The sequence below is a fragment of the Pristis pectinata genome, chromosome 6 (genome assembly GCF_009764475.1).
Source record: "Pristis pectinata isolate sPriPec2 chromosome 6, sPriPec2.1.pri, whole genome shotgun sequence".
In the NCBI taxonomy this organism is placed as follows: Eukaryota; Metazoa; Chordata; class Chondrichthyes; order Rhinopristiformes; family Pristidae; genus Pristis; species Pristis pectinata.
In genome coordinates, this window is record NC_067410.1 from 39,613,912 (window position 1) to 39,633,088 (window position 19,177).

A 19,177-nucleotide genomic window follows, 5' to 3' on the forward strand; every position below is an offset into this window, starting at 1 on the left:
GTATCTTGACAGCAATTATGTCATCTCCTTCTGTGATGGCCTGCATTTGAGCCACCTTAATAAACAAAGGGTGGCCATTGAGGACACGTGGACAAGGATATCACTGATGGTTCCTAATTTTGGTATGTTACACAAGCACATGTGGGCTGAAGATGAAATAAAAGATATCTTTATTAGTCACATGTACATTAAAACACACAGTGAAATGCATCTTTTGCGTAGAGTGTTCTGGAGGCAGCCCGCAAGTGTCACCACGCTTCTGGCGCCAACATAACATGCCACAACTTCCTAACCTGTACGTCTTTGGAATGTGGGAGGAAACTGGAGCACCTGGAGGGAACACACGCAAACACGGGGAGAGCGTACAAACTCCTTACAGACAGCGACCGGAATTGAACCCGGGTTGCTGGCGCTGTAATAGCATTACGCTAACAGCTACACTACCGTGCCTGCGAGAGTACTCAGCAGAATAGGTCTCAAGATTTGTGCTGATCTGCTGTATGCTGCATGGTGTTACTCTGGGGGCTCAGTCCTTGCCATCAGCTATACGGTTAGCAACAAGTTTACAAATCACGTTGCCTGGAACACAAACATCTAACATTCACCTTCGTGCATTCACACCGTGAATGTCACCTATCCCCCTTTGTCTGCCCCAGTGTTGCTCCAAGTAACTGTGGCAAGGTTAGTGAAAACTTGCTAAATTTGTAAGGGGGGGGGCAACATATGGAGGACAACTTTGAGCAGGTCTGAGTCTCGGAGTGCTGGCTTTGAATTTTTTGATCTTAGCATAGGTGACAGCTGTCCAGGTGGCTGACAAGAGGAAAGAAATTATATTCATTCTCCGTCGAGTTATTGTTACTACTCCAGTGCAGTGCCTCAAGTACTTCTTGTAATTTCCTGTTACACTCTGCAAACACCTTTGAATACTGGCACCCACAATGATCTGGCAGCAGTTGACACAGAGTAGCTAGACTTGCTTGTCAGAAGGCTACACGCTGCATCAGCACCCTCAAGCAAGGTGGCTTCTGTTTATAATGCAATGGAAACAAAGATAAAGTCATGGAGTTGTTCAGCACAGAAAGATATGGTCGATTAAAAGCTGTATGAGGATTAGATCCTCAAGTGTGATAAAGTGATAGGCCACGACGTCCATGCCAGTAGGATGATCCCCAAGCTCTGCATAGAGACACATGCATGGTAAATTCTGATGCTTTCCATGCTCCTTGTCATTTGGCTTTCTGGCAAGTCTCACTCCATTGATTCCTGAGAGGAAGGAGTTGTCCTGTCAGGAAAGATTGAGTAACTTTGGCCTATGCTCACTGGAGAGAAGAAAAATGAGAATTGGTCTCTTTAGGACAGATAACATTCTGAGATATGTTTCAGGATAGATGGTGGGAGGCAGTGTCCTTAGAACTAGAATTAGGATCAAGTTTATTGTCACTGACTTATACATTGTGAAATTTGTTGCTTTGCAACGGCAGTACAGTGTAAAGATATAAAAATTACTATAAATTACAAAATAAGTAAATAGTGAAAAAAAATGAATAATGAAGTAGTGTTCGTGGTCCGTGGACAATTCAGGAATCTGATGGCAGAGGGGAAGAAGCTGTTCCTAAATTGTTGAGTGTGGGTCTTCAGGCTCCTGTACCTCTGCCCTGATGGTAGAAATGAGAAGGGGGCATGTCCAGGATGGTGAGAGTCAGAATCAGAATCAGAATCAGATTTATTATCACTGACATATGACATGAAATGTGTTGTTTTACAGCAGCAGTACAATGCAAAGACAAAAAATCTATAAATACAAAAATAAATTAATAGTGCAAAAAAATAAATTAATAGTGCAAAAAATAAATAAATAGTGCAAAAATAAATTAATAGTGCAAAAAAATAAATTAATAGTGCAAAAAAAGGAAAAATGTGGTATTGCTCAGGGAGCAAGGGGAGCTGGAAGGCTGTATCTAAACTGAGGGGTTAAATTTTCAGATGAGCTACCATCGAGGATAGATATATGGAGAATGTTTCTGACCTCGGTGGTTGTTAAGCTTTTCAATTACCTACTGAAGAAGTTTGCAGATGCTCACTCATTTAATATTTTCAAGGTTGAGACCATTATATTTATGGTCATTAAGGGAATTATAGGAAAGCAGAGTTGAGGTTCAGGATCAGACATGATCTTGATGTGGTGGAACAGGCTAGTGCAGGATGGCCCGTTCGCAACTCTATTCCTTTTTTTTTTCCTTCTTGTCTGAGTTGCCCGATCAAAGCCCACATATGAATCTTGTGCTGCAGAACACACAAACCCTTATCCTTTGGCAGACTGGCACACATTCGACTTTCCCCGATCCCGCTTCTGGGTTAAGATGGGGAGTGGTGAGGAGGGGCTGGAGGATGGTGGAGAGCTTTGGACTCTGCTGGTTTGCTGCTGCTCATGGCGATCGTGGGCTATGTACTCCCACAAGAATGTCACACAAGTTGCTTGTTTGATTTGCTACTCATATTTGAGTAGGGGGCAGTGAGCAAGTGGCAAGCTGTGAGATGTTGGTGTGCAGCTCAGATTAATGATGCGTTTTGGTGAGGAGGATGAATTAGTGCTATTGCCAGAGATTCCAGGCTGGTAAGATGTCGGGGCAGTGAGCTGTTTAAGCTTGGAGGTAAAGCTAGTGGGACATGACATTTGATAATGTATTCACTGCCCCTGGCTGCATGCATATGTCCACTAAATCTCTTGTGGTATTGCAACAGGTCCTCAGGGATAGATTGCCTTCACTCTAGCACAATTATCTTTTTCCATTGCTTTTGCAGTATGTTTCTAGTGAGCATTCTGGCCCCCCCGTGCAACATTAGAAAATAAAGGAACCTGCTCTTGCTCATAACGTGTCTTTCACGAATGCTTCCCAGATCAGCTTTGTTTCCACAATGGTCGCCTGCACCTGCTTGGGTCACAATGCACCTTTCCTTTCATAGGAGCGAGTTGGCTTTAATTAGTGCGGGCTAGCTTTGAGTAGCACCAGCCACTTGCAATATTGGGATCCCTGCTGAGGCGATAACCTAAAGGACAGTAAAGTTCGTGCTGGCACTGCACAGAAGTCGTGTAAATTTGCAACTAGTGTAAAACTGACATGCTGGAAGCAATGGATGGACATTAATCATACATCCAAATCCTAATTAGCTTTTTGTTTTGAAGCCATGTTGGCTGCTATTTACTCAATAATTTAAATTAATGTTATAGTTCATCTTATAATTTATTGTATTAATTTACCAATTATTATAAGAATTAGAATGATTTACATGACTTCCTTTTCTGGCAAATGTCTCAAAGTATGCTGACTTGTGGAGGCAAGTGAACAGTCTTTTTTCTTAAAGGAAGACTCCACAACTTAATGAGCTGAACTGATATAAAAGTTAGACAGCAAAATGAATTTTTGTGTTTTGATAAGGATGCTTAAGCTTCCTTCCAAACTTGCTGGTCTTGAAATGCATTGAATGACCCTCAGAATAAGTGTTGGCCATTGTAAAACAAAGCATCCAAGAACTTCCTTTCTGTGATAGATTTCATCCTTCCTTTTGAATTTGTTACATGGTCTATAAGCTCATTAGGAACCTGTCACATGTTAACATTTAAGTCCATAAATCAACTTGCATTCCCTCCATTAACCGGATGCATTACTATTATGTAACTGGATGAACACTTGCTTAAAATAAATATACTGGATATTTTTGAGTTACTGTTAAATTAAAATAAATGTGAGATTCTGCAGAGGATTGTATGTGTTGTTTCCTGCGCTTGTACTAATGCTCACCATTTATGCTGTGGTGAAAACATTTTCAGCTTTGTTGCTATTTTACAGTTCCTCAGTTTGTTAGTTATCAAAATAATTAAATGACCATGGTGCTAAATGAGGTTCAACAACACCATCATTTCTGATTCATGGCACATTACAACAGAACTGCTGAGAATTACTTTACAACCAGACAGGCTAGTCGGTTGAGCATTGGAATAATTGGATGAAAGACACCCAAGGTAAAATCCTGGGAGATTTTCAGTTCTCTGACATGGATAACATTGGTTGATTACCTCAGGAAAGCAAAGGATGATGGATCATGTTACTCTGTTACTGTATCTGCCTTTCTGCAACCTTGGTGAAAATGAAATTAGGTATTAATACCACAGACTTGAAATTTAGAGCCCGAGAGATTTTTGTAGGTACTCCCTCCTTAAAGTTGCATATCTTTTTAATGTAAAAGATAAATTTACCTCAGAATTGAGAAGTTTTACTGCTTTATAATGATAGAGCAAACCCACAGAAAATGGCCAAAAATATTTCCCATTCCCATCTCATGGGTACAATATTGACACATGCATATGACACCCCGTGGCTACAATTTTCAACTGTCACTGAGGAACTTCTGTCCATAAAATTACAGGAATATTCTCTAGTGTGTAATCATGCCTTGAGCTTTGAATATCACTACCCAACCCCAATCATTTACCCAGCTTTCAAGTCAATTCACCACTCTCTATGTCTACAGGACTTAACTGTTATAAAATGAATAGCCTTTCCACAGCTGTCATATCATTTTATCGGGCTACACAATGGAACTGAATTTTTCATGCCCCAGAGCACAGTGGAATAAAACAAGGTATTTGCACAGTTTGATGCTAAAATAAAATAATACAAACAATACATAGGATGAATTCATCATGTGTCATTCTGTCTACCGTATTTCTGATGCATTTCCAGCAAGCTGTGAGATTTTGCAATAAAATAAAACACTGATACAAAACTTCTCTGTACAAATCTAAATTGAAATAATCTAGATGCATCAGAAATCCATACATTCTATTCATCACACAAAAAAGAAATATCCACACAATAGCACAGAGTTCACCGGAGTGAGGCATCTTATGATATATGTTGTTTGTTACACCTTTTCCAACACAATTATGGCTCAGTTTTTGTGTACTAAATAGCTGGACTGCAAGCCGATATTGGCAGAAGTAGGCCACAAGACATCTGGAAACCTAGTGAATGACAGCACTGTCAGTGATTCCATTAATTAATAGGATTTAAGGATTAATAAAGAGAAAAACTAAGGAAAACAGTCAATTGAAAGTCCAAATTAGGTATAGGTAGGTAAGTGAGGGAGATGCTTCTCAGAAATACAGCTCCTAAGACTGAAGCAAACCTACACAAGAACACAAGAAAACAAGCAAAGTTGGCCAACAGGGCCCTCAAGCCTGGCCCATTATTCAATGTGATCATAGCTGATCAATGCTGGCCTCATCTCTTCTTCTGTCCCAGTGCCCAAACCCCTCAATTCCTCAATCTTTCAAAAATTGATCTACCTCCTTATATACTTCTAATGACTTGGCTGCCGCAGCCCTCTAGGGTAAAGGATTCCAGAGATTCATTACCATCAGCGAAAAGAAATTTCTTTGCTGAGTTTTAAATGACCAGCCCTTTATCTCGTAAGAGACTCCCCTCCACTAAAACGATGCTGATGGAGATATGGCCAAAGAACAAGAAAGTTGGTGGCCAGTGTGATATTTGTAGCCAGTCACAGTAGCTGTTCGGGATTATTCTGGAGTTATGAAATTATGGATAGCATAATTATGGATTTATTAAAATGAGAACCAGTCTTCAGGAAATAAAACCTGTTCACGATTTAAATTCAACTGGTACTTTAAGGCTATTGAAACCAATCATTGGGTATGAGATATCCTGATTCTGTCCCATTGAAACTAGGCAGGGGAAGATGATAAATGAATGTTCATGTTAATTGGTGTTCATTGAAAACTTCAGAATGAGATCAGGGAAGGCAATAAGTGGCCATCTCCTGTATTACCACATTGTTAAAGGCTTATCCCTGCCACTTAATGCACAGTTCAGGACAGGTCTGTTTTGTCACTTAATATTCTGGTTTGTTGTATGTTCAGGGAGCCATCCCTCAACACTGTAACAAAAGGATATTTTGGGTGTCTGGAGCATGTGCTCAGAAGCTTTCGGAACGGACACCAGCACTGAATATTCAAAGGGATTCTGCTAGTTGGGATGTGCTACCATTGTAAATACCTAATTCTGCAAAATTACCTGACTGTATTCAAAATGTTAAAGTTAAGTAGGTGATTATAGCCATTGAAACTGTAGTTAATCATTTATTGTTATCTTTGTGTTTAAAAAGTATAAAACATTGTGACAGGAGAGTGAGATTCTCTTTGACTTGCTCTCCAGAAGATCTGGTATGTGAATAAAGACTTCTATATCTCCCAGTTACAGCTTCTGTGTGGCTGTTTAGTCTGTCAGAACAATGGCCATCAACCTTAATGCTGCTGGATCATTCCAGGCTGGAGCAGGGGTCAACTGCAATATTTCACAGTCTGAAACATAACACTGACATGGGGAGTTAAAAGACACTCACTACCCCAACTCTGTAAAACTCATCTCCTTCCGCCTTGGAGCACTGGGCAGCAATATCATGTGGATTCATTAGGCTTGTTGACCAATTAATGGTGCAGAGTGCTGTTTGCTTAATTAAACCACTTTGTCCCAAATGAATACCGAGATAAGCCTCAATATCTGATGCTGGAATGATCACGAGAGATACAGCTCAGTGGCATCAACATGAATGTGGGAAATGATCAGCTAGAAATTAATCCTTAAATTGGTAACAGTGTTGCATGATATAGTAACATCTGCACATTCTGTTCTGCCTCCAGAATTTGGGTCCATTGAAATCAATGGAAGGAGTTTACAATGCACTGATAGTACTATATTTTGCAATTCACAATGCCAATCCAAAGTCAAGTTTTTGCCTTACTAGTTGGGTTTTGAATTATATAATTGAAAGATTGTATATAATGAAAAAATATAGCTGGCTAAATGCAGATCATGGGTAATTTTGGAGGCAATGGTGAGGAGTACGAGTAATTCTCTACAACTTTGTTACGTGAATGGAATAAAGAGAAGTATTATTCACCTAAATAATTGTGAAGAAATTTTACAATACAATTCCTTGGCATTTCCTCATTCTCCATAATTCCCACATTCCTCTGCCAATTCTACTTCCCTCTGCAGCCATTTCCCCTCACCAGGTTACATACAAATGCATTTTTAAAATTCTGATACCTAGCCTTTGATGCCTTCGTTCCCACTAACACGTTTTCACTCTTTCATCTATGTTGTTCTCTCTGAAATGACCACCTCCTTCATTACCTTCAGACAAAGAGATGAAAGTTTAAACTTACTTAATATATAACTGATTTAATTAGATGTCGCTAGATCTGACATTGCCTCATCAAGGACTGGTTCTTCTTTTCCTTCGTCAAATTTAGGTACTACCTCATGATCACCTTGGACAGCAATGATAAGTTTTTTTTTCCATTATCAGTTGGCTCCCTTATTCCTCCACCTAATTGCCAATGTGATGGAAATTTATGAATCTCTTGGTCATTTGGACTTAGACCTTTCATTCACTTCTCTCATTCAATTTCTCGCTGAGTTCCTCTTGCTTACAAAACACATGTATTGCTAACCTGGCTCCCTAACCTGAACTTTTGGCTTCTTTCTTTCCGAAAAGTCTATTCTTGCTAAGTTTGCCATGAACTACCTTCCATTCCCTCGATTATAATCCCACAAAACGATGGGCCATGCAGATTTCTTTCCTGCCTCCCCAAGCTGGTTATCTTGGTATCTTGTTCCTTCACCTTTATCAAACCATTACCTCTCCCTTAGAAGACCCACTATTGACCCTTCTAATATTGCAATTTGAAAGCTGGTCTCCTTTTAGCTGCAAGAGGGGTAGAGTACAAAAGTACCATAGAACCATACAGCACAAAACAGGCCCTTCGGCCCACCATGTTGTGCCATCCATCAAACCACCCTCACACTATCTAACCCTTTCCTCCCACATATCCCTCTATCTCACATTCCTCCATATGCCTATCCAAAAAACTCTTGAACCTATCCAATGTATCTGCCTCCACCACCACCCCAGGCAGTGCATTCCATGCACCAACCACTCTCTGGGTGAAAAACCTCCCCCTGACATCTCCCCTGAACCTCCCACCCATAACCTTAAAGCCATGCCCTCTTGTCTTGAGCATTGGTGCCCTGGGAAGGAGGCGCTGACTGTCTACTCTATCTATTCCTCTCAATATTTTATATACCTGTATCATGTCTAAAAGTAGAGAAATATTGCATCAAATGCAGAGGTGATAAGTGAGATTATAGTTGAGTCCTACATACAATTTTCCTTTTGCTTCAGGAAGGACATGCTTGCCATGGATGCAGTACTAAGAAAGTTCCTTGGATGGATTCCTGGGAAAAAAGGGTTGACTGCTGAAGAAATATTTGAATCGATTGGCTTTATATTCTGTAGAGTTTAGATGAGTGAGATCTAATCTTATTGAAACATAGAAGATTATGAGGTGGCTTGATAAGATAAATGCTCTGAGGATGTTTATCCCAAGGGGGAATTTGGAACTGGGGAATAATCACATGATTAAGTTTTGCACATTTAAGATTGACAAGGGATCTTTTCTTCCTACCGGAGGATTGTGAATCTTTGGAATTCTCTATTTCAGAGAGTCATGGAGAGTATCAAGTCTATTTGAGGTTGGGATGGATAGATCTTTGGACTATAGGAGAAATGAGTTGAAGCCAATGATGGACCAATCATGATCTTACTGACTGATGGAACAAACTCAACATGGGCATATGGCCAACTTCTGTTCCTGGCTCTTATGTTCTTTGTTTTCACTCTAACTGTGTTTTAGAGTCATAGAGTACTACAGCACAGAACCAGGCCCTTCGGCCCATCTAGGCCATGCCAATCTGATCTTCTGCCTTGTCCCATCTACCTGCACCCGGACCATACCTCTCCAAACCCCTTCCATCCTTGTACCTATCCAAACCTCTCTTAAATGTTACAATTGAACCCACATCTACCACTTCCACTGGCAGCTCATTCCACACTCGCACCACCCTCTGGGTGAAGAAGTTTCCCCTCAGATTCCCTTTAAATATTTCACCTTTCACCCTAAGCCTATCTCCTCTAGTTCCAGTGTCACCCAGCCTTAGGGGAAAAAACCTGCATGCATTCACCCTATCAATACCCCTCATAATTTTGTATACCTCCATAAGATCTCCCCTCATTCTCCTGTGCTCCAGAGAATAAAGTACTAACCTATACAGCCTTTCGCTATAACTCAGGTCCTCAAGTCCTGGCAACATCCTTGTAAATTTTCTCTGCACTTGTTCAAGCAAATCGATATCTTTCCTGTAAGTAGGAGACTAGAACTGCACATAATACTCCAAATTTAGTCTCACCAATGCCTCGTACAACATAACATCCCAACTCCTGTCCTCAGTGCCTTGATTTATGAAAACCAAGGTGCCAAATGCTCTCTTTACGACCCTGTCTACCTGTGACACCACTTTCAAGGAACTATGGCTCTGTATTCCTAGGTCCCTCTAGTCTACCATGCACCTCAGGGCCCTACCATTCACTGTGTAAGTCTTACCCTGGTTTGCCCTCCCAAAGTGCAACACCTCACACTTGTCTGCATTAAATTGCATCTGCTACTTTTCAGCCCATTTTCCTAGCTGGTCAAGATCATGCTGCAAGCTTTGATTGCCTTCCTCGCTGTCCACTATTCCCCCAGTCTTGGTGTCATCCGCAAATTTGCTGATCCACTTCACCATATTATCATCTAAATCATTAATATGGACAATAAACAACAACGGACCCAGCACCGATCCCTACGGCACACCATTAGTCACAGGTTGGCACTCAAATTCTTACAAGCCCATTAGGGAACTCACCTGTTTAATCATGGCAGGGGTAAACATGTCCTGGCATAATTTCCTATTGTGAATACTCACTTTTTCAGGCCCTATGCTTCTAACCACAATTTAAACTACTTTAAAGTTGCACCATAGAGAATATATTGGAAGTAGGTTCAGGACAAAGTTAAAAGATTTTGCATTTGTGTTTCCTTGCTTCTATAATTCTAACCATTCAGCAGTAAACTTTTATTCCAGACACTTCCCACATCAGCAGAAACAAATCTGGTTATAAGATAGCACTGCGCTGTGAAGCAGAACCATACATTAATTGAGTGGGTGTCATCACTTGTAACTTGCATATAATAGTAATCTTGCAAGTGAGAAGCAGTAGGGTTCATTTTTCTTTCATTTCAATTAAGTTTCATTCCTGTCTTGCTTGCCTCATGATGTCTCATTTCATCTTTTCAAATCTGCAGGTGACAATCAGCAAAAACTATTTTGTGGATTAAAAAAAATACACTTTTCAAACTGGTGACATTATTATTGCAGGTTTTTGTGGATGATCTTATATTTGAAACAATTGATCTCAATAGTTGGAATACTATTAAACGACTTCCACGACAGTTATGAATTTATAATTCAGTTAAGCAATGGGAAATGATATTGCAATTTGTAATTATGACAGCTGAAGCAAGAACTTCTAATCATCTCTAATAAATTATGTAAATAAAATCTGCAAATCTCATTTGCTCCACTGTATTTTGAGCAGCTCAAGTTAATGAAACATTGCAGTCATAACCTGATTCCCGTTTTCATTTGGGATCTGGGTGACACCAGCAAACCTGTATTATTGCTCCTCCATAGTTTATTCTGAAGATAATGCAAACACTTCAGAGGCATTATGGAACAACCACAAACTGTGCAATTATTAAAGTCATATGTGGGCTTCAGTCTGTGCTGTGTGTGCATGTGTGAGTGTGTGTGCATGCGTGTGTGCATGTATGTGGGAAAGGGATTCCTTTGAGCGAATCCTTGCTCTGACGCATTTCTTTGATGGACACTGCTAATTCTGTTAGGTTATTTGGGTTATCTTAAATTTAATTCTTAACTACATTTTGAAATTACAAAACAGATCTTCTTCATTAAAATTACAGTTAGCCAAAGGAAAAAAAACTTATATCGAGGATGACCAGAAAGAGAAATTATTTGTCAAAAATTATTGTTGAAACAGAACATGTTGAATAAATGGTAATATTATGGAGTGGAAGGTGTAAACGAGGTAATTCAAATGAATGGATTTGGCGGAGAAGCACATTGATGCAGACTTGATTGTAAATGCTCTTTCTATGTATAGTAACATTCCATGTTTCTATCTGATTGGGAACTACATGCAGAATTAAAATTGAAATTATCATTTCAGGATTCCCACCAGCTATTAATTATCTGGAGAGCTGTTTTTTTTTAAAATTCAATTTGAACTTGAGTAAGTTATAACTGTGGAAAATTAACATTTGCTGGTGCAAAATTCAGACCATTACACACACACACCCACACCCACACACACACACACACACCCACACACCCAAACCCACACACACACCCACACCCACACACACACACACACACCCACACCCACACACACACCCACACCCACACCCACACACAAAATTATCCCTTATTCATAAGGGCAACAGCCAACATATATTGAGAAAACACCCATCAGAAGTGTTTGAAGGTCAATAGATTACATCGAATCATAACCCTGCACAGTTGAAAATGTATTCAACAATAAGAAGAAGCCTCCACTATTGCTACTGGGGGGAACGTCAAGTACTTACAAGTTGAATTGCCTCGATTTATTTCTTCTGGTTCTTGCTACAATTCCAAAGGTGCTTGATGCTTTCTCTATTTGTTTCAAGTTTTAAAAGTCTGAAAGGAATGATGTGACCAAGTATTTTAAGAACTTTTTGCTGATTTCAAAACTTCTGCATAAACCAGTTTCTCCTCAGCATGGGGGAATGAGTCGGCATTTCTCTAAAAAAAACAGGACTGAGAGAATGAGCAGCAAGCACGCATACCAAGAAAAGGTGCTGAAGGGGGGAGACAGAGAAGAGGGAAGAAGAGCTCTCAGCAACGGGGCACTATCTGCCCAAAGTGCTCAAGGAGCAATTCTCCAATCTGAATTTCAGTGAGGAACAGAGATTGAGAAGACAATGCTTCAAAAAAGATGTTCTCACTAAAATCAGCCATCTGCGACATCCACAACTGTAACCTCAGACCAGCATAAGGGCTGCATTGCCAGTGCCTGGCAAGATGACTTTGTCAATGAGCCTTTAGCATTTGATTCTTCCCAGGATGAAGTTGATGATATTGATAATATCTGACAGATTCCCATCCACTGTTATGTAAGAGTGTTGAGTGGTGCTTTATGTTCAAACACAGCTAACTACGCTACATTCAATCTTGCCAGAGATCAGGGGGGAGAGAGAGTGAGAGAGATAGAGAAAGAACGAGAGAGAGCAAGACAGCGAGAGAGCGGGAGAGAGAGAGAGAGAAGGAGAGGGAGAAGGAGAGAGAAAGAGAGAGAATTGCAAAGAATGATGCACATATCAAGTCTGTGCTACATTGGCACTCCTTATCAACTCTGCCTGAAGGGATTCTACTCCTTACAAACCCAGCGGGTGTGCCCAATAACCAGTATCCTGGCAGCAGTCATGATATCTTTATTCTATAGAAGTCATAGAGTCATCCAGCACAGAAACTGCCCCTTTAGCTAACCAAGTCCAAACCAACCATCAAGTACTTATTTACACTAAGCCGATATTAAAGCCATTTTATCCTCCCCACATTTGCAACAACTTCCCCTGGATTCTACCACTGTCCTACACACTAGAGATGATTTGCACTGGGCAATTAAACTACCAACCTTGTCTTTCATACCAAAGGCATAGCAGCCACCACAGCAAACCACCAAGGACATCTACAAAGTGACAAGAGTGATGCTGATCACATGCATGACAGTTCTGTTGAAAAACCCGCCAAGAGAAACATGAAACCATGTGAATTGTAAAAGAGCAAACCATTGGTGAGCAGAATGAATGTTTTTGAGGGCTGATTGCTCTGGAGGTATATTGAAGTGCTCATCAGAGCAGGTGTCAAGATTTTGGATTGTCTGTTACATGCTGCACAACTTTACTAATTTACAATTGTGGGTGCACAGATTTTCAGCACTGGGCTACAAGCCACAAATTTAAACTACCTTAATGTTGAACCACAAAGATATGAACGAAGGAAATAGAACAGTACAACACAGTCCGGGCCCTTTGGCCCACAATGTTGTGCTGACCTATATAAACACCTATTCCCTGATCAATCTAACCCTTCCCTACTACACAGCCCATAACCTTCCATTTTTCTTACATCCACATGCCTATCTAAGAGTCTTTTAAATGTCCCTATTGTATCAGCCTCTAACACCACCCCCAGCAGTGCATTCCAGGCACCCACTACCCTTTGTGTAAAAAAATAACTTCTGACATCTCCCTTAAACTTTCCTCCTCTGACCTTAAACTGATGTCCTCTGGTATTGGCCAGTGCTGCCCTGGGGAAAAGGTGCTGGCTGTCCATTCTGTCTATGCCCCTCATAATCTTACACACCTCTTTCAAGTCACCTCTCATCCTGTGTCACTCCAAAGAGAAAACCCTAGCTTGCTCAACCTTTCCTCATAAGACATGTTCTCTAATCCAGGCAGCATCCATGTAAATCTCCTCTGCACCCTCTCTAAAGCTTGCACATCCTTCCTATAATCAAGTAACCAGAACCGAACACAATTCTCGAAGTGTGGTCTAACCAGAGTTTTATTGAGCTGCAATTCTCACGGCTTTTGAACTCAATCCCTCGACTAATGAAGGCCAGCACACCATACGCCTTCTTAACCACCCTATCAACTTGCGCGGCAACTTTGAGGGATCTATGGACTTGGATCCCAAGATCCCTATGTTCCTCAACACTGCTAAGAGTCCTGCCATTAACCTTGTAGTCCGCCTTCAAGTTCGTTCTTCCAAAGTGTATCACTTCACACTTTTCCAGATTGAACTCCATCTGCCACTTCTCAGCCCAACTCTGCATCCTGTCTATATCCCATTGTAACCTATTGCAACCTTCTACACTATCCACAACACCTACAACCTTTGTGTCATCTGCAAACTTACTAACCCACCCCTCCACTTCCTCACCCAAGTCATTTATAAAAATCACAAAGAGCAGGGGTCCCAGGACAGATCCCTGCGGAACACCACTGGTCACCAAACCTCTAGGCAGAATACGCTCCACCTACTACCACCCTCTGCCTTCTGGGGCAAGCCAATTACAAATCCATACAGCTAAGTCTCGATGGATCCCATGCCTCATGACCTTCTGGATGAGCCTACCATCGGCAACCTTGTCAAACGCCTCACTGAAATCCACATACACCACATCATCTACTCTACCTTCATCAATTTGTTTTGTCACCTCCTCAAAAAACTCAATTAGGCTCATGAGGCACGACCTGTCCCTCACAAAGCCATGCTGGCTATAGCCAATAATACATATACTATGCCTCTCCAAATGCTCGTAAATCCTGTCCCTAAGAATCCTCTCCAATAGTTTGCCCACCATTGATGTAAGACTCACTGGTCTATAATTCCCAGGATTATCCCTTTTACCTTTCTTGAATAGGGGAACAACATTTGCCATCCTCCAGTCATCCAGTACCACTCCTGTGGCCAGGGAGGACACAAATATCATTGTCGATGCCCCAGCAATCTCTACTCTCATCTCCCGTGGTAACCTGGCGTATATCCCGTTCGGCCCTGGGGACTTATCAATTCTAATGTTTCTCAGAAGCTCCAACACTATCTCTTTCTTAACCTCAGTATACTCTAGCACATTAGCCTGTTCTATGCTAATCTCACATTCATCAAAGTCCTTCTCGCTGGTGAACGCTGAAGCGAAGTATTCCTTCAGTACCTCCCCTATCTCCTCCGCCTCCAAGCACGTGTTTCCCCCTTTATCCCTGAGCAGTCCTACTCTCAGTCTGGTCATCCTCCTGTTCTTTATGTACGTGTAGAACACCTAGGGCTATTCCTTAATTCTACTTGCCAAGGCCTTCTCATGTCCCCTTTCAGCTCTCCTAAGTCCCTTCTTAAGCTCCTTCCTGGCTACCTTATAATTCTCAAGAGCCCTGACTGATTTTTGCTTCCTAAACCTTAAGTAGGCGGCACGGTAGCGTAGCGGTTAGCGCGACGCTATTACAGCGCCAGCGATCGGGGTTCAATTCCCGTCGCTGTCTGTAAGGAGTTTGTACGTTCTCCCGTGTCTGTGTGGGTTTCCTCCGGGTGCTCCGGTTTCCTCCCACATTGCAAAGACATACAGGTAGGTTAATTTAGGTTTAAAATGGGCGGCGCGGACTCGTTGGGCCGGAAGGGCCTTTACCACGTTGTAAATAAAATTTAAAATTTAAAAAATTTCTTCCTCTTGACTAAATGTTTCACCTCTCTTCTCAACCATGGTTCCTTTACCCGACCACCCTTTCCCTGTCTTAGTGGGACAAACCTATCCAGAACCCCATGGAAGTGTTCCCTCAACACTACCCCGCCTGTACATCAACACTACTCCACCAGAAACAGATAAGCTGCTGAGGACCAGGAGGAGTTGCGGGAGAAAAAATAGAAGGAAGAAGGCAACTTAAACAACTCCGTGTACACCTGAGTTGACTGCAAAGTAAATATCATCAATCTTATTAGCTATTCTCTAGCAAGCCTCCACCTTAACTTTCCTGTCACTGAGTGGAACACCATACAGTGGGCATAATGCAAAAAACTCACCAAAAAAATAAAGAAATCAACCAGTTAAACTTATGGATGAAATCATATCATATTCCATGCAGAATGCAACAGCCTATTTTTGCACATTTCTTTATTGCTAGTCTTCTGAGCGACATTTCCTGTCCCAATGCTGCGACCTGAACCTAATCCAGTTACTGCCACATGGCTGATGGAATGTCAATGACTTTCAGTGGAGGAGACAGCAGAAATCCTTGATGGAAGACCTCCATCATGGAGTATACCATCACAACATGCTGCGAAATCTGGGCTGTCTGAGTGACAGACTACAGCAAGCTCAGTGATGTACAGGCAAAGGTTAGATGATGAATGCATTCCACCTGAAAGCAGGTTTGTGTTCTGTGAAGCTATCACTATTCCATCAGGGCAGGATCAGACTCACTCCTTGACAGCGAATTCAGGCTGCAGGCTACTTGTGTACAAAGTCTTAACACATGCAGATCATATCTCGGGGCTTCCTCCTGAATTACTTTCAATGTCTAGAACTGACATTGTGAAATCAGCTGACACTGTCAATGTTAAATCAGCTGATATGCCTGTAGATCACTATCTTCTTGCTATTTCCAAATTGTAATCCCTGAACATCAGCAATCCGGTGCAAGAAGGAGCAATAAGTAAGAGGTTCAAGCTTGCACCAGCCAGAATTTATAATTTACAAGAAAGTATGGGTTGAAGAGAACGTGGGATGTGTGGAGGATGACTCCATGTGATATTACCACCACCTTTGCAGTCCTGCTGCTGGCCATGGCTTCAGCAAAGAACAGCCCACTGATATCTATACTCTTCCACGGGGATTGGAACATGCAGGGAATCCTGGCCAACTCCAGTTAGGTTTGACTACTTGCAGTTGTGCACTACCTTGTCCCCCATGAAATGCAAGAGAAAAGTGTCAGTGACTGTCACGTAATGTATTATGTTTGACTAGCAGGCAATATGCAGAAGTTGAGAGTTTTAAGTGTGACATTTGCAGCAGCTGTAAGTATGTGAGGGTAAGGTAGAGAATGGGAATATCAGCTGAGTCCAGAATGATAGGAATTTGTTGGTAGGTGAGTGATTGAGGCAGTGTCTAAGACATATGGTGTTGCATTTACCTGAAGATGCAATCATTGATTCCAACCATTCATGTGAGGTCACTGAACTTCTTGCTGCAATGCATTCAGGTCCTCAAGCAGTACTCCTGCACCAACCTCTGTGGTTATCTTTTTGTACTGTATTGTGAGCATGTGACAGGAAAGCTTCAAAAATCTGAAGCCAACTCTTTCCAGTGTTATTTCCAACATCACTTTCACTTGCAGAATTGGTGACATCATCTGGTTCAGTGACAGACATCTTTCATTTAAGAGGTGGAGTCCAGTTCTCACTATTCCAGGTTATCTTTTGCTGGTGATAGCTGCTTGGGAAACCAGAGCTGTGCAGATGAATCTATACAATAAATATCACAGTGAGCACTGACTGGAAGTTGCAATCATAGAAATGATCAGGCAGCACAAGTATGGTAATGCTAATTGCATTTCAGTCAACAGGCACAGATTAATCACACAACATTATCCCCACATTGATTTTCAGGATGTATCAACTTTAGCCCTCAGCTTCCTGTGTCCATAAATTTCATTAAAAAATGTTATCGTACATTATAAAATTCTATTCATTAAAAAAATAATAAATGTGGGCTCTTCATGTTTAACCAACAAATGAACCAATCTCCAAATATGTCGTACAACTGTTTATTTCTACAGCAGCATCAATAACACATTAACACAAATGTTCGCTGTGCAATTATTCAGGACGTAACCAAGTATAACAGCAGCAGTATACAATTCCAGGAATTCACAGCAAGACTTAATTAGTGTGCATATAAGGACTAAAAGTAAATTTGCCTGAGATGACTGAAATAAGTTAAACTCTGCACCATTACAATATTCAGAGACCATATGATTTGTGCACTTGCTGTTTATGACAGATGTTAACTTTTTTCAGTTAAATAATCCGGAGTTCTGATTATTAGACAATGTACAAATAAGTGATAGTTTTGGCATTTGGAGAACATCATCTCTCTGAATCTTCAGTGCCCTGCATTGAAACTGTTACTCATGAAAAGCTAAACAGAATATTGTGTTCATCACTTCAAGAAATAGCAACATGAAAGCAGTCAGTGATCTTGTGATGAGAAACTTGGCCAGATCAGTTGAGTATTTGCTTGTTTCTGACTTTATGTACATGTAGCACATGGTGCCATTGTAAGCCTCATCCTGCTGGTGAGTTTTCTGCTGATTGATGAACACTATTTGAGAAAACTGAAGGAAAGTCAACAGAAATGGAGCAGCAGATTCAGAAGGCAAGTGAACTTTATAGTAATCGAAATGAGATTTCTCACTGGTCAATTCTGAGGCAAAACAAAACACATTGCAAGACTAACTGTTACAGTCTTGCTGTGTCCACAAACTCAGTTGTGCCAATATGCTGTATGCTGCAAACGTTCAGTGGAACAGTAATATGTATGTGCACATTAAAGCCAACAATGTATATATACTTCAGAAGGAATGAATAAGATGTTGCCGTGACCTCATGCACCCTCAGTTCAAAGACTGAACCTGTAATTGTTAAAATTTACTGTAAAATTCTCCTCTGGTTGGCTGCAAAATGATAACAAAAAAGTCTGGATAATCTTCAAGATGATGAGTGAAAATAAAATTTGCTTCTTTGAAATTGGAGCTTAAGTGTATTGCTGGGAAAAAGATGAAACAGCTCTGCCATCTATCTGGTCAGGTTATATTTAACAATAGACATATTTGAGGTTCACACTGCAAATCAAAATGAAAATATATCTCATTTTCTAGTGCTGACATCCATGACAATGGCAAGGCTAAAAGTAACTGAAAGAAACCCATACACTATCATTTCTCAATCTGAGTTTATGGCAGTTAGTTATAGCAGAATATATTCAGGAAGGTGATTTGCAAAATTGTGTCTAGAAATGGACAAAAAAAACTGAAATTTACAAAATCATTGAAGACTAAACTTCAATGTGCACAGCAGGTAACATATAACAAGAGTTACTTGGGAATAAAATAAAGCTTAAATCAAATCCCCTGGATTCAGGTATTATTTAATAGTCACTTATGACTTGCTATCATGATCTGTGAAGCCGCAGTGACACCATAAATGTTAGGAATGGATTCGAGGACTCGAATAAAAGTTCAATATAGCTTTAAACTCATATGCTTACTTTAATATGATTACAATTTTGACGCATTTGCCACCTTGACTACAATAGGGAAAGTTTCTCAATGCACTCTGTACGAACTCAATGTAACTGCACTGTGTAATGAATTGACCTGTATGATCAGTTTGCAAGACAAGTTTTTCACTGTACCTCGGTACAAGTGACAATAATAAACCAATACCAATACCAATACCAAGCAATTTCTCAGAGGCAGCAGCAGAATGATTGAAGGTGGGCGTATTTTATTCCCAAGTGTCAAGTGTTTTGGTTCAATGGCGAT